Source organism: Choloepus didactylus, chromosome 3 (genome assembly GCF_015220235.1).
Source record: "Choloepus didactylus isolate mChoDid1 chromosome 3, mChoDid1.pri, whole genome shotgun sequence".
Lineage (NCBI taxonomy): Eukaryota > Metazoa > Chordata > Mammalia > Pilosa > Megalonychidae > Choloepus > Choloepus didactylus.
This window is the reverse complement of record NC_051309.1, coordinates 14833570-14849224: the sequence shown is the minus strand read 5'-3', so window position 1 is coordinate 14849224 and position 15655 is coordinate 14833570. Positions and strand designations below refer to the sequence as shown.

The window sequence follows — 15655 nt, the reverse complement described above, 5'->3', positions numbered from 1 at the left end:
ACAGAGATGATTACCATAGCAGTGTCTTGGAGTCTTTTTTAATGCTTTATCTTAACACACAGAGTCAAAAGCATATATTAAGTGTCTGCTATGAGTCAGACTCTATGGTAATTCCTAATCCCTGCCCACAAGGAGCTCACGATTGAATAATCAAGATAAGATGTCTAGATAAATAACCCCAATATAATGCAGAATGTAGTAAATGGCTTAGGGGTTAGGAAGTGCCCAGATCATGGAGGGTTTTTGAACATCTAGCTAAAGAATTTGTAATATATTAGTAGGTAATGAGGAGCCACTGAAAGTTTTTGTTGAATGTCCTGTGTTCATTAAGGTCTTCTTTAAAAAATGGGAGGAATTCAGAGCAAGAAGTTGTGTCTTGTAATTCTTACCTAGAGGAAAAATGGAGGAGAACAAGAGAGACGGAGTGACCTATTCAAGTCGCAAAAGTCAGAGAGCAGAACTGGGACTCTCAACCGGGTCCTAGGTCCCTTCCACCATTCATTTTCCTCTTTCTGTTGTGCAAACAAGGTTGATGTTGCCTAGGCAGGACGTCCAGAGCTGGCAGGCTGCAGGGGCTACTTAAGCCACCTTCTCTGAAACATTGCATACAAGTCAGCTGGGTCTGGGGCTATTTTACTCACATTATTTTTCTGCCCAGCTCCTTGAGAGTGGGCTTAACCATGCGACTTGCTTTGGCCAATGAGTTGTTAGCAAGCCTGATCCAACCTTGAAATGGCCTTACATTCTGGACTTGGCTCTTTTGTGCTTTTGCCACTGCTTTGTAAGCAAGTCCAGGCTAGCTCAGAGTGAGAGGACACAGCCAAGTTGCATGGCAAAGACAGTGAATACATAGGGAAGGGAGAATTGGGTCCATCATTGCAATTTACTGCAGAATCCATCCATCCTCACTCCCACTCTTCAAACAACATCATTCTGACTCTTTGCAGGATCTCCTATATACCCCATTCATTTCTCCTATGGCTACCAGGGATGGGTTTGACTAGAACCTTGATCTTAGTTGTTCCCTTTCTTTAAGTGAAGTTGAAGTATTATTACTTTCAGGAGATACTCATCACTCCAGGCACCTAAAGCAATTGAAAATCATTACTCTGATTAATATGCTATCGCTTGATACACTTTCTTATTTGAATGTCTCTTTCAAGTGAATGAGTGGTAGGCAGGGATCTTGGGAAAGAGGCAGAGAGAGTATGTGGGAGCCCCAGGAAACCAGGCACCCTTAGGGTGGACAGGTCCAGACCCAGACACCTAGAATCTTTCCGAATATGATTCCTTATTCGCTCTAGGAAAAGGCCTTATCCAGCCAGGCAATATGAAGCTCAGGCCCCAGAACCATGTCCACAGGGGCAGAGGATGAGGATGCACTTGTGGGTAGGTATTTGGAATGATGAGAAACATGAATTTGTGGACAACCAGGGCAATATGTCATTGTTAAAAACAATATTAATAATACAAAAGAGCTCTCCTTTACTGATCACCTATTTTGTGCCTTCCAGGTAGATTTTATTACTCCTGTTTAGTAGGTGAGAAAACTGAGACTCTGGAAAGAGACAGGATTTACCCAGGATTGAAAAGCTGGCAAGCAGAAAAAATGGCATTTAAACCTACAGCTATTTAACCCAGAGCCCTTGCTTTCCTGCATTGCCATCACCAAGCTCTGTTTGTGCCATTATCACCATCATCCCTCAAAAATGCCTCCTCTAAGTAGGCCAGGCCTCTTTCCATGGTGCCACACCATGGGGTAGGCCTCCTGGGGTAGGGTAGTTGTGAGTAAGGATTTTTGGAAAACTTGTCTGTGACCCCAGGGGTGGACGTGTGTGCCTGGTTCCTCAAACTCCACTGTTTCTGCAGGTTACAGCATTGACCGTAGTAAAACAAAACTACTTTTCAGGGAGGCAGGAGAAGAGGTTCTCCAGCTCTGCTATGTGACTCTAAGCAAGTCACAAACCTGTCTGGGTTTGAGTTACTTCAACTATAAATGGAAGAAGTTGGGCTCCATTCAATTCAACAGCACCCACTAGTGTGAGGGAATGGATCGGAATGGAGATAGACATAGAGTTGGGCCAATCCCTGCCTCCAAGGAGCAAAAGGCCCACCAGGGATGTCACCACATGTCCCAGTTCCTCCCAACACAAATGCAGCTGTAGGAAGAACTTATAGCAGAGGTGTGGAGCACCCCCATGGGAGCATCAAGGACAGAGAGGCCTGTAGAGAGGGTGGGGTGGGGAAGGTTGTACCAGGGAGTCAACAGCAGGTTGAAGGTTCAAGGATGAGGGAGCTTTTGAAGAGGGATAAAGGTCTTCTTGCATCTCACCATCTCTAGGATCTGTCAGAGTGCCTAGGACATCACCGGTCTCATTGTCTGCTTGTTGACCGTGAATGAAGGGATGAGAGGGAAGAAATGAATGGTCATTTCAGGTTCAGAAGTGCTATCTTTCATTGTTTTAAGTTCAGCAGGGCAGCAGAAGAAATAGGCTTATTGTGTTTTGTATCTTATTATCTGGCCAAGGAATCTGACCTATATGGAAATGCACCATAATCTTTTTTTTTCTTTTGAGTTTAAGAGTGACTATCACTGTAAGCACATTGGGACATAGGAGTAATTATAATCTATAGCCAATCTTATCACCCAGAGATAATCACTCTTACCATTTTGGTATTTATAGTTCTAGTCCTTTCACTATACCTGCACATACACGTGTGTGCACATGCACACACACACATTAAAAAAAAAAACAAAAAACTATACACAGAATTAAAAAATGCTCAAACAAGAAACAAAATGAGAGGATGTAGACTGAATAGTTTCATTTGACTTTTTATATGAAAATTGAACCCATGGTCAATAAAAGAGGAGCATATATGGCATCGTAGGCTATAGATGGTCAGAATATGAAAAATTTCATTTCTTTTCTTCCATATATAGTTTAACAGTGATGACAATATTAATGGTAATGACAACAGTTACATCCATTAATCCCCCACCATATATCACATACCAGGCAGCGTACAAGGGCACTTTACTCATATTCTACGTTTATAACCTCATATTCTACCTTCTACTCACCTGAGAACCCAGCCTTGCCCATCTAAAAGCCAAATACACTAAGAGCCTCTGTGAATGTCAGTGGTGTTCCAGAGGTTTCCACACAAGACTGAGAACTAGAATTCTAAGGTACCATAGGATCCTTCCATGAATTTAGTGGGCTTCATTTTATAGATATAATGGAGGTGACAGAGGGGCTACCTCAGCTGTTAGCTGCTGTGCCTGTTACAATCCCTGGGCTTACCTCACTGACAATACTGAACCCACAAGTCAACTTGAAATGGGTTCTCTGGTCAACAACCCCCACTGAGCTCTCAGCAGACAGCCAACATCAACTGATAGCCATGCACTGAGCCACCATGGCTTACTGCCCAGTGAAACCTTTATTATACCACAGCTCCAACTACCAACTGACTGCAGCCACGTGAGAGATCCTACAGGAGAACTAGCCAGTCGATCCCAGACAACCCTCTGTACCATGAGAGAAAATAATAAAACATTCTTTTAGGACATTAATTTTTGTGATATTTTGTCACACAGCCATAGATACTCATAACATTCACATTGAGTTGGGTGGAATTTCAGACCTGAAGGAATTTTTCCAGGAAAGAGGTTTTTGGCTTTAAAAATTCAAATTCTGTGAAAAAGGTTGTTTTTGACTGTTTTGTAACTGGTCACCTCCAATAGACATTGGCGATAAGGGTTTTTTCCTGCATCTTTATTGGCAGGAGCTCTGTGTAGACAGACATTCCAATAGATTAAAGTTTGGCAAAGTTGTTAATGTATTTTAAAAAGGGAAAAACATGGTACTCAGAGCCAAAATACTTGTCAAGATTCCTGGAAAACCATGAAAAATCTTCAAGAGTAGATTAAGCTTCTGAGTAATGTGCAGTGTAGTGTTTTAACAGGCAAATCTTGTTGGCCTATTCTAATTTTCTCATACAATAATATTCTGAACCAGCAGATTAAAAGGAAGTGAGAGCAATTTTAATTTGCGGCTTCCTGGTTACAAGCTCATTTTCTAGGTAGTGTCCCACACAGAGGGAGAGGGGGCTTTCAGGGAGAGTTAAATTTACAATTAAACATGTATGCATTGAACTGTTATTAAGTGCCAACTGTTGACAATACGATGAGGGAAATATTATCATTGCTCTAAAGGAATCCAGTTTAGTAAGGAGAATTGAGGAAGAAATGGACCACACTATCATGTGGAAAGTCCCATGATTGAAGAATTTGAAGGGTATTATGGGAATATTTAGATTGGTGGAGAACATTTAGTCCAACACACATAGGGGTGGGGTGAGTATTGAAAGATACCAGGAAAAATTTTGTGGAAGAGCTGTTACTTCCCAGCTGAGTGCTAGATTATGAACAGGGTTTATCTGGGCAAAGGGTGGAGCAGAGAGAAAGTGGTCGTTCTATGTAAAGGAACAACTTGAACCAAGGTACAGAAGCATGAAGGTTTGTGTGTGGGAAAGAATATACACATCTTAGTGGTGATGATAGAGGTAAAGTTTGAGGCAGAGAGTAATAGAAGTAGAAGCTAGAGAGAGCGAGAAGCTAAAATGGTAACCACAAATGGTCTAGAGACTCAGGTTCCTGTCTGTGGTTCCTTCTACCTTCCTCTGTGCAGGCTGGTTGCCTCATGCACCAGACTTGATTTAATCTTCAGATAATGGTAACTATCCCTCCAATTGCCAGACAACTTTGGAATCACCAATAACTCCTTTTGTTCTTACCCTTAACACCTCATCCTTCATCAAATTCTGAAGGTTCTATCTTCCAAGTATATATGGAATTTGACCATTTCTCACCACTTATTCTGCTGTGGTACTAGTTACCATATTTCTCACCTGGATTATTGCAGTACCCCCTAACTTGTCCCCCTTTATTCATCCTTGCTGATGCAGCAGCCAGTAGTGAGAGCAGGTCACTTCTCTTTCCAAAACCCTCCAATGACTTCCAGTCTGACTCAATGTAAAAGTCAAAGTTTTTAGAATCGCCTATGAAGCTCTCTGTGACATAGCCCCTGTTACCTCTCCCCCCCCCATACACTCTTCCCCCTCACTCATTGTGCTGGAGCCTGTCTAGCTGCCTCCCCAACTCCACTTGACTTCATGGGATTTTTGTCTGTTTTGTTACTGACATATCCTCAGTGCCTAAAACGGTGCCTGGATTTGGATGAACATAATCCAAAGTTATACGAGCATCAAAACTGAATCAATAAGCAAAGGAAGCCAGAAGAGAGGAAGGAGAGAGAAAAAGAGAGAGGGGAAGGGGGAGGGAGAGGCTGAGGGAGAGGGAGACAAGAAATCCAATTTCTATGAGGCCAACTCAACTATGCTTTCTACCCCTGGATTCCTGTGAATGTTTGTTGTGTCATTACGATAACCACCACCACCCTGCCCCTCCCCTTTACTTGATCCTGTCTGAGTGGGTCTATGTTTTTAGCAACCAGAGCAGCTGGGCTCAAACTGCTAGCCACTTGCAGACTGAGTCCCACCTCCTTGTTCTCTGGGACAGCACAGCCTGGAGGCAAGATGCCTTTCAACAGCTCTCACCTCACAATCTGAGGACTCAGAGTCAAATCCCTCTTGCTCCCAGTTTGTCCCTGACTCTATGCCTCTAATCTGATATCCTCCAAGAATCAGGTCTCTACCTTGAATTCCTATTTTTAGTAACTTGGAATTTGCTTGATCCTGGTTCCTGACTCGGGTCTGTAGGCTTCCTTCTACCTGCAACCCTAGCTTTTTGCCTTCATTTGTTTTCTGACTTCTGCTGTTAGCAGTATCTAGAAGCACTGCCTTCTCTGCCCTTGATTTCTGTTGGGTATACAGTCTGCCCTCTAACCCACACTTCCTGTATTTACTTTCACAAAACGGGAATTTCAACCATTTCACATCCCCCATTCCCTCAACGGTTCCACCCTCCATCCTCCAGGCTGGTCAAGTTCAAAGTACAGGTCCTTTCTAGGCCGCCCCGTTCTGTGGTAGGTTAAGGATCCCAAACGTTTGAGAATGGTTGAAACCCCTCTCAGCTAACCTCATTTGGAATAGTGCAGTCGATAACTTCAACATTTAGATTTAACCACAAATTTCTTGCCATTCAGAACAGTTTTATCCTCTTTCTTCCTGCTTCTTTGATCAGTCCTATATCCATTTACTAGAGCCAAATTTTTGCATTATTATAACTTTATATCATGTTTCAGTGTAGTTATATTAGTGCACTGCTATCCTATAGATATAGTAGTAATACTACAGAGAGTATATTGTTGTACTCAATATTTCTGATTATTTTTTCCATACATTTCCTGGCTCTTCTTGCTTGCTGCTACGTTCCTGCCAATAAAGAAGATTTTAGATATTAGTCCAGTGCCTCTTCAGCTCCATCTCCCCTGGGGCTCATGCGATTCTTGGGTAGTATTTTAGTCTAGAAGGGATAGGTTATGCTCAGTTGGCTCTCCCTGGATCATCCTACACAAGGAACCAGGCTGTGCTAGTTATCTCCTCTTTACCCCTCCTCGATCCACTCTCCACTTCTCACTACTTTGTCCCAGGAGACTAACCTATTTGGCTCCTTTGCCCTATGACTCCTAGTTGGGTATCAGAGTGCAGATGGAAGGAGGGGCTGGGAATGTGTTTTGGGGCTTTTCCCTGTGGAGTCTCTGCCAGCTGGCTGCAAACGTTGAGTGCAGGTCACAACTCCTGTCAGGTTACTGGAGCTTATTCTGAGCTCTGGTAACCATTCTCTTCACTTGTCCTTCAGGACCCACATGGTAACTAGCCCTAGAGTTCTACACTGTACCCTATAGTTTCCCTGCCTCCAATCACAACTTTGTAAATTGTCATCCAATTCGCTAGTTTGATTGTAACATCAGTTCCTTATCAGAACACTGGCTGACAAATAGGCAGAGGCAGTCTGTGCATCTATGTTTCCACAGGAGCAGAGGCAGAAAAAAGGTAAGGTCAAAGTACACACTGACACTTCAAACTTCTCCATAGGAGAGGCATTCATCATTTCTGAATATATGCTATCGCCCTAAGCAAGTCACATGATTATGCCTAACTTCCCCAGCACCTCAAAGTCAGAGGGCTAGAGAGTTTGCTAGACAAGGATCACCACCCCAGGCAGATAAATTCCATTCCTCCCCTGAGCCATCTGCCTTATCATTTTCCCCTAGATCTGGTAGGCTGGACCCTGATGTCTGTCTCGATGAAGCCTATTGGAGAAGAAAGTCAGTACAGAGAAAAGCAGAGATTAGAGACAGAGATAGACACTGAGGTCCTTGGAGTAATCATTCTTTGGTTGAGATAGTTCTGGTTGGGTCTTTGTCACTTAAAACTCAAAGCATCTTGAATAATAACACTTCTTTCAAAGGCTTGCATTTGGAAGGTTTCCTCTTATTTTACAGGGCAGAACATCTACATTGGATATGATTTCATCCTTTGCTTTTGTATATTAATTTTGTATCTAGCCACCTTGCTGAATTCTTTTTTTTTAATTTTTAATTTTCAATCAATTATTTTGTAGTTTCCGATGCCACTGTATCACCTGAAAATAATGGTAAGTTTATCTCATTTCTAATGTTTAAATCTTTATGTTTTTTCTTTTTTTATGTATACATCACCAAGTTATAGTGATGGTAGAGGACTTTATTGTCATGTTCCTCACTTTAATAGGAATGTCTGGTGTTTCGGTTTGCTAAAGCTGCTGGAATGCAATGTACAGAAAATGTGTTGGCTTTTACAATGGGGATTTATTCTCTTACAAATTTACAGTTCTAAGGCTGTGAAAATGTCCAAATTAGGGCATCAACAGGACAATATCTTCTCTGAAGAAAGACTGCAGGTATCCGAACATCTCTGTCCCATGGGAAGGTGCCTGGCTGGCATCTGCTGGTCCTTTGTTCCTGGGTTTCATTGCTTTCAGATTCTGGCTTTAGTGGTTTCCTCTCTCAGTTTTTATGTTTTTTTTTCATCTTCGAGCATCCCTTAATTTTACCTCTCAGCTTCTCTGGGGCTTCTCTGAGTTCTCTGGGGGCTTAAGACCCACCTTGAATGGGGTGAGCCACATCTCAATTGAAACAACTAACCAAAAGGTCCCACCTACAATAGGTCTGCCCCCACAGGAATGGATTGAAAGAACATGGCCTTTTCTGGGTACATAACTACCACATCTAGTCTCCTTTGAATCATACTGCTGGCTTTTGTATTGACAGCTGGATTTAGTTTTAACATGTTAAGGAAGCAACTGTTTATTTCTATCTTATTGACTGTTTATTTTAAAGTCTTGGGTGGATTTTTATCACAGTTCTGTTCAGCATTTATGGAGATGATAGTATTGTGTTTATCCATGCACCTATTTATTATATTGTAAATTGTATTAACAGATATTCTACTATTAAACTTTACTTGCATTCCTGAACTAATTTGCAGTTGGTCATGATATATAATTCTTTTAAGCATCCATGGATTAAGCAGCATGATGGTTTATTTAGGGTTTGTTTGAATATTCTTTACTGAGTTTCTGTGCAATTTTTTTTTTTTTTTTTTACTGGTTCTGATAAAAATGTTTTGTTGGCTTCACAAAAGGTTTCTCAAGTTTAATTTCTAATGATCTGGAAAATTACAATGGTATTGGAATTATTTGTCTTCAAAGGATTGTAAAACACCTTCTGTGAAACTACCTGGATGTAGAGCTTCACGTATGTGTGTGACTGTGTGTATATGTTATTCAGAGGGTGGCATATGATAATTTCTGGAATTTCAGCTTGCACATTTATTTGGATAGTGGTAACATTGCCTGAAATAGGAATCTCTAGAAGAAGGCCAGGAATGGGTGAAAATCCCATGGCTTTGTTGAGAAAAGTTTGTTTGACAAAAGTTGATTTTCAGATTTTGGCCAATGAGGAGCCTAGTGGTGGTGATCAGCTTGTAAGGGAGAGGATGATGAGGAAACAGGTGTAAAGGTGGTGTATAGATATTAAGCACAATGTTCTAGCTTAGATTTCACATTTTATTTGGGGCTAATTTACGGAGTGGAGCTAATGGAGATTAAATGGGGCAATGGGCTCCCTCCCAGCTACTCCTTGTTGCTGCTACTAATTTGCTGCAACATATGACTTCGAGGCCACTTCAAGATATTCAAAAGCAGATGTTATGCTAAGGGAAAGAAGTTAGTTACAAAAGACCACATACTATATGATTCCATTTATATGAAATGTCCAGAATAAGCAAATACACTGAGATAGAAACTAGATTAGTAGTTACCTAGGGTTTGTAGTTGCGGGGTGTGGAGTGACCGCCAATGGATTTGGAGTTTCTTTTTGTGGATGATGAAAATGTTCTACAATTAGATGTACAACTCTGTGAATATACTAAAAATGATTGGATATTTAGCATTAAATTGCTTAATTGTATGGTATATGAATTATATCTCTAAGCTGTTAACATAAAGGAAATGTTAAGTCAGCAGATGGATATAAGGATCTAAATTTTCTCATTGTAAAACAAGAAAACAGGAGTTATTTAATAGATGATCCCCTCTATGTTTCAACTTAAAGCATCACCTGGTAACCTTTTACCTTACAGAGAAGACTGATTTCAAGCATGGGCTTTGGGGGCAACAGTCATAGATTTGAATCCTGCTCTTCTACTTACTAGCTCGGCAACTTCAAGGAAATTGTTGTACCTCTTTGAAATTTAATCTCCAAAAATGTGGAATGGGAATAATAGTAATAATAATACCTCCCTGGTGGTTGAGAAAATTGTTGAGAGAATCTAATTTGACAATATTTAAAAGACCCTAGCAGGCAGCTGGTACATGGTAAATCATTAAAAGGTGGTAGTTTTTAACTTCCTAGAGTCAAGACAAATAACTGCACTTCATCAAACTGGACCAGATGATTCTTTCAACAGGAAATAGGCCCACTGTGTTGTCCTTTCAGGTTTGATGCTCTATCAGTAACATATCTTATGCAAATTTTAATTTTTGCATAATTTACCATAGCAGCATCTGTGTTAGTCCAGAATGTATTTTTCCTCGCATTTCTCCTGCAGTGTGGTAAGATCGTTCCTCTTTTTCAAGTAGCACCACATGTCATGTAGAATATACCAAATCTGTGGTCATTAATAGCAATCTTGATTGACAAATAATCTAGTAAATAGTTTCTGAGCACCTCTTTTGTTCAAAAAAGAAAATATGCCAAACACAGAAGGAGGTGCAAAGATGAGCAATATAGGGATTCTGCTCTCACGGATCCAATGGTTTAGTGGGGAAGATACTCCCATGGATCCATTCAAATATTTCTGAGCTTGCTAGAGGGATGGAAAGATGTGTAATGCAGTGCCTTATGTTGAATCCTATAATAGACGTTGAAACTAAGTGCTGAGGATGCCCAGAGAAGGGAGTGATTAATTTAATATGAAAAGCCATGTGTCAGATGGAGAGGGAGAAGAGGGCCTTCCCAGCTAAAATCAGGGAACGCATTGAACTTCTCACCATTTCTGCAGACAGGCCATTACTTTTAATTTCTGAATCCAAGAACGGAGAAGGCTTCAGGTCTAGGCAACCATGAGCTGTCTCTGGAAGGACAAGAAAGATTTGGATCTTTAGAGAAGGGACTAGGGAGGGTGATCATTAGGAGGGAAGTTGGGGTCAGATTTTAAAAACCGTTAAATGCTAAGAGAAGACAATAACAAACTCTTAAAGGTGAGTGATATGCCAAGAATTATGCCTAAGAAAAAATAATTTTGTATGTGCGTGTGTGTGTTGGAAATATAACATGCAGGATGGCTTTTTGTCTACTTTTTACATGGTGTTCTGAAGCCAGGTTTTTGGCATGCATTGATTGGGAAATTGCATTTTTTTCTTTTTTTCCCAAGTAGGTAAGCATTTGAGCAACAACAGACAGCTTATACTTTCAACACATTAAGCTCACTGCTGGTTCATTTGTCTCTCAGCAACCGAGCTTTTCATTGTCAATAACATTAATTACATCTATCACTCACTCTAAAATGACCTTTATTTATTTATTTTTTCCTTGCAACATTCTCTCCATGTGGGCTCAGTTGAGAAGTTGTAGATTTGTGAAGTCAGCCCTGAATTTTCATCACCTGGAAATACAGGTTAGACTTCGGGCCCCTTCACTTTTCTGTTCCTCAGCCTCTGGGCTTGCATGCCTGAACTCAACTGGTGAACCATTGTCTGCTACCTGGATGCAGAAAAGTAGACTTCCTGTTCTCCAATGAATTCTTCATTTAAAAGGTTGGGGCAAGACTTGCGGTAAAGAAGAGAGTTAGCAGGAGCAAACATTTATTAAGACACCACTGAAAAAGCTTGGGACTCAGGGTCTGAAGACCTCAGTTTGAATTCCAGATCTGCCACTTATTTGCTGAGTAACTTTCAGCAATCACTTCTCTACTCAGAGCCTCTGCTTCCTCCTCCTCTGGAAAATGAGGATAGGAATATTTACTTAAAGGTTTGTTTTGCACATTAAAAGAGATTCTGCCTGAAAGGCATGTGGTCTGGCCTCTGGCACAAGTTTGGCTCCTACTGTAGTTGGAACATGAAAAATGACAGGATTTAGATTCTAAAGCCAGAGTGTAAAAGGAAAGTAATAGTAAAAATCACCCTTGAAAATTCCTTAAGTCATACCAAAGGATAAAATACATGGCTTTGAGCATGCAAAAGGAAGTTTACATCTGCCTAGTGGTCAAGAAAAAACAAACAAAAACAAAACATTTTTACACTAGAGTCATGCTCATCATAGAGTTAAATATTCACCCTACTGCAAGCACGTGGGAATCAAAAACCACTGAGAGCTGAAAATCCATATCCCGGACTTCACCCTTAGAAGATTCCTAGTCTTGGTTCAATGCTCTCTTGTCACCATCTTGAGATTCTCACCAAGGGTCTCACACTTTCATTTTGTCCTGGGCCCCCAAATCATGTAGCTGCTCCTGGTCCTATCTTTAAATTATTATTTGTCTCGACTCTTCTTAAACCTGTTTTATGGAGTTGAATTCACATAAAATAAATGCTTATATGTTATGTTTCTGTAGTGGAAGAGCAATTGTACAAAGTATCTTAGTTAATTTTCAAGTGCACACTGGGAGATTCCTATAATTGTTTCCATTTGATGGAGACATAGTTGGCTCAAGGCTGCACAATTAGCAGGTGGTCAAATCAGGATTTGTATTCAGGTCTACCCTTACCATGTTGAATGAGGAAACACATGAAAGATAATTCTAATTCAAAAGTAGCACAGAGGGGCAAATGCCTGAGAGGAGAACACTTCACATTTCAACAAAAATGATGTACAGGGTCATGCTAGACCTAGCAACAGATAATTTATTTACATTCTATTTCCCCAATTTTGTTCTGGCTTCTTTGACATGGAACCTGTTGGATTTTACTCACATAGAAGATACTCCATAAAGTTTGCTTGAATGAAAGATATTCCTGCCAGATTCAGCTTCACACTGCATTAATTTGGCCTTCCTTCTTATAGATTCATACTTTTGTCTCTTCTCTTCTTTGAAACCTTGTCTGTTTGACATGAGAATGTTCTTCATCAAGCTTAATGACTGATTATATCAGACATAAAGCCTCAAGATCATTAACAAATGAAAAAACAAAACTTTGATGGCAGCTCTTTTTGTATAGGGGATTGCTGGTTTATCATCTTTGTTAATGTAAGAACATTCCAGTTATCATTTTCATTCTCTACCTAGGAGTGCCCTGAAAAAGTCCTGAGGAGAAAGAATGCCTCTTCCAGATTATTTTTAACTCAAGTTAGCAGTTTATCCCTATCACATCTGGGAATTAATGTCCCCTCACTGTCACCATCCACTCATCTCTCCCTCTGCCCCACTGTCGATGGCCCACAAAGTTTAATTGATTTTCTCTCCTAAGTTTCTCAGCACCACTCTGCCTCTCCATTGACCACCACTTCTTCAGTTCAGGCCCCATTCTTCTCCTTCTGAACTAGTTTAATGGCCCTGTGGGTTTCCCGCCTCCTTCTCATATAGTTACCACACAAAAGCCAGAGAGATCTCTCCAATACAGGGCTCTAAACTCATCACCCCTCTGCTTAAAGGGCCTCCCTGGTTTCTCTCTGCCCATGGGAAAAGTTTGTACCTCTTGGCACAGCATTGTTGGGTCCTCATGGTCCAGCTCTGAACTAGCTTTCTAGTCGATTCCTCTGCATAAGCTCAATTCCAGTCTCACCCAGGATTGCAGTCTGGGTTCCCTGGAAAGTAGATTCTGTAGCTTAGTATTCAGTGTGAGCAACGTGGTGGAAGGGCGGGCACAGGGAGCAATTGTGGTGATGCAGGTCCAATGGCAGCCTCTGCCAAGCCACTGGGAGCTCTGGATCTAAAACACTGCCAGGATTGTCCTCACTGGGTCAAAGGAGCCAGGCCTTCATATCCCTGCATCAAACAGTCATGGGGTATGGGCTGCTGCAGGAAAGGCATGTCCTTGGACAAGTCTCTCTGCAAGGGAGGCCATTCCTTGGTCCTCAGCTTTTTCAGAAGCTGGGGCAAGAAGCCTGTCATAGAAGGAGGATGTGGGAAGCACATCTTTAGGTCTACCTCACTCACCTTCTTTCTTCTGTGCAGGGCTTTCCCCCTTTCTCATGGCTTCATGCCATTGTACTTGTCATCTCTTCTGTTTGAAATGCCCCTTGCCTTACTGTTCAGGGCTGAATTATGTCCCCCACAAAAGGCATGTTCAGGTCCCAACCACTGGTCCAACTGGTTGGACTCACTGTAAACAGGATCTCTTAAAGATGTTTACTTCAGTTAAGATGTGGTCTGACTGAATCAGGTTGGGTTTTAATCCGATTACAGAGTACTTTATAAGCAGAATGAAATTCAGACAGAGAGAAGCTGGAAGTCAATGGAACCTGGAAGAGAAAGGAGAAGATTCTGCCAAGTGTATTGCCATGTGTACCGATGTGTATATATTATGTCCCCCAGAAAAAGCCATGTTCTTTGATGCAATCTTGTGGGGACAGACGTATTAGGGGGGATTAAGTTGGACCATTTGGATTAGGTTGTTTCCATGGTAATGCACCCCACCCAACTGTGGATGATAATTCTGATTGGGTAATTTCCATGGAGGTGTGGCCCCAGCCATTCAACGTGGGCTTTGATTAGTTTACTGAAGTACCATATAAACTCAGACAGAAGGAGAGAGCTTGCTACAGCCAAGAGGGACACTTTGAAGAATGCACAGAAACAGAGTAGCTGCAGATGAGAGACAGTTTGGAGATGGCCATTGAAAGCAGACTCTTCTCCGGAGAAGCTAAGACAGGACAAATGCCCCAAGAGCAACTGAGAGTGACATTTTGGAGAGAAGCTGAAGCCTAGAGAGGAATGTCGGGTGAAAAAGCCATTTTGAAGCCAGAACTCTGGAGCAGGCGGCAGCCACGTGCCTTCCCAGCTAACAGTGGTTTTCCGGACATCATCGGCCATCCTCCAGTGAAGGTACCCAATTGTTGGTGCGTTACCTTGGACACTTTCTGGCCTTAAGACTGTAACTTTGTAACCAAATAAATCCCCGTTATAAAAGCCGATCCGTTTCTGGTGTTTTGCATTCCAGCAGCATTTACAAACTAGAACACCTTGTGAGTGATGGAAAACCAAGGGACTCCAAAGATTGCCAGTCAGCTAGAACATACCAACCCTGGGAGGAAGCCAGTCTTCCAGACTTTGAAACCATGAGCCAAGAAATGCCTGTGGTTAAGCCAATCCATTGTATGACATTCGTTTTAGCAGCTAGGAAACTAATATACCTATCCTGCTCCCTTTGATTTGAATATGTTTCCTTTTCTTTTATGACTGATGTCAAATTCTAATTCCTCTTGAAGCCCTCCTTCACTCCCAGGGAGAGTTAGCTGTTATTTTATGCACTTAATCAATGCACATTGCTTACAAACACTACATAATAAGCTCTGTACTGGACACATGAAGATACCCCATGACCTAATGAGAAGGCCTCCCCTCTTTTGTGCCCAGGTAGTACTTAATGCTTTCTTTTATTATAGCAGCTACCACATTGCTTATTTATTCATTCACTTGATCATTCACTTGTTCATTCACTGAGTATTAATCAAGCTCTTGGCTTTTCTATGTGCCCAAAATTCAGCTAAGCAATGGGGACACAATGACAAATAGTCTGGTTTGCTGAGAGATAGATATTCATCAATGGGTAATACAAAGCATGCATTATTCTCACTTGAACAAAAACTCTGAAGAAGTTCATGGCACTGTGTGGTTTCATAATAGGGTGTTTGATCTAGTCAGGAAGGTCAGGGGAAGCATCCCTATAGAAGTGATAATTAGATTTAAATTTGGTAGCGAGGAGGTGCTATCAGGTAGATACTACTGAATGTGCCCAAGCCCAGTGGCAGGTGAGTAAATGGAGAATTTGAGGATGTGAAAGAAATTGATGAGTCTGGAGTTCACAGAGCAGAGACAATACTAAAGGAGGATATGGGAGCGTTAGCGAATGATCTTTTGAAAGATTATAGCTTTCCATTTATGCTCAGAGCAGTGGGAAGCCATTAAAAAGGCTTTAAGCAAG

At 41.4% G+C, this 15655-nt stretch overlaps 1 long non-coding RNA gene across 1 annotated transcript in view; it reads right to left on the bottom strand.

Moving 5' to 3' along the window:
• The window catches only part of LOC119529233, a 36093-nt gene extending 22787 nt beyond the window's left edge, over positions 1 to 13306 (bottom strand). Inside the window, exons 1-2 of the long non-coding RNA XR_005215835.1 lie at positions 13205 to 13306; positions 10565 to 10647 (exon numbers count right to left, since the gene is read on the bottom strand). This is a non-coding gene — a long non-coding RNA (uncharacterized LOC119529233). The remainder of the gene's footprint in view (positions 1 to 10564; positions 10648 to 13204) is intronic.
• Between the last annotated feature and the right edge of the window lie 2349 nt (positions 13307 to 15655).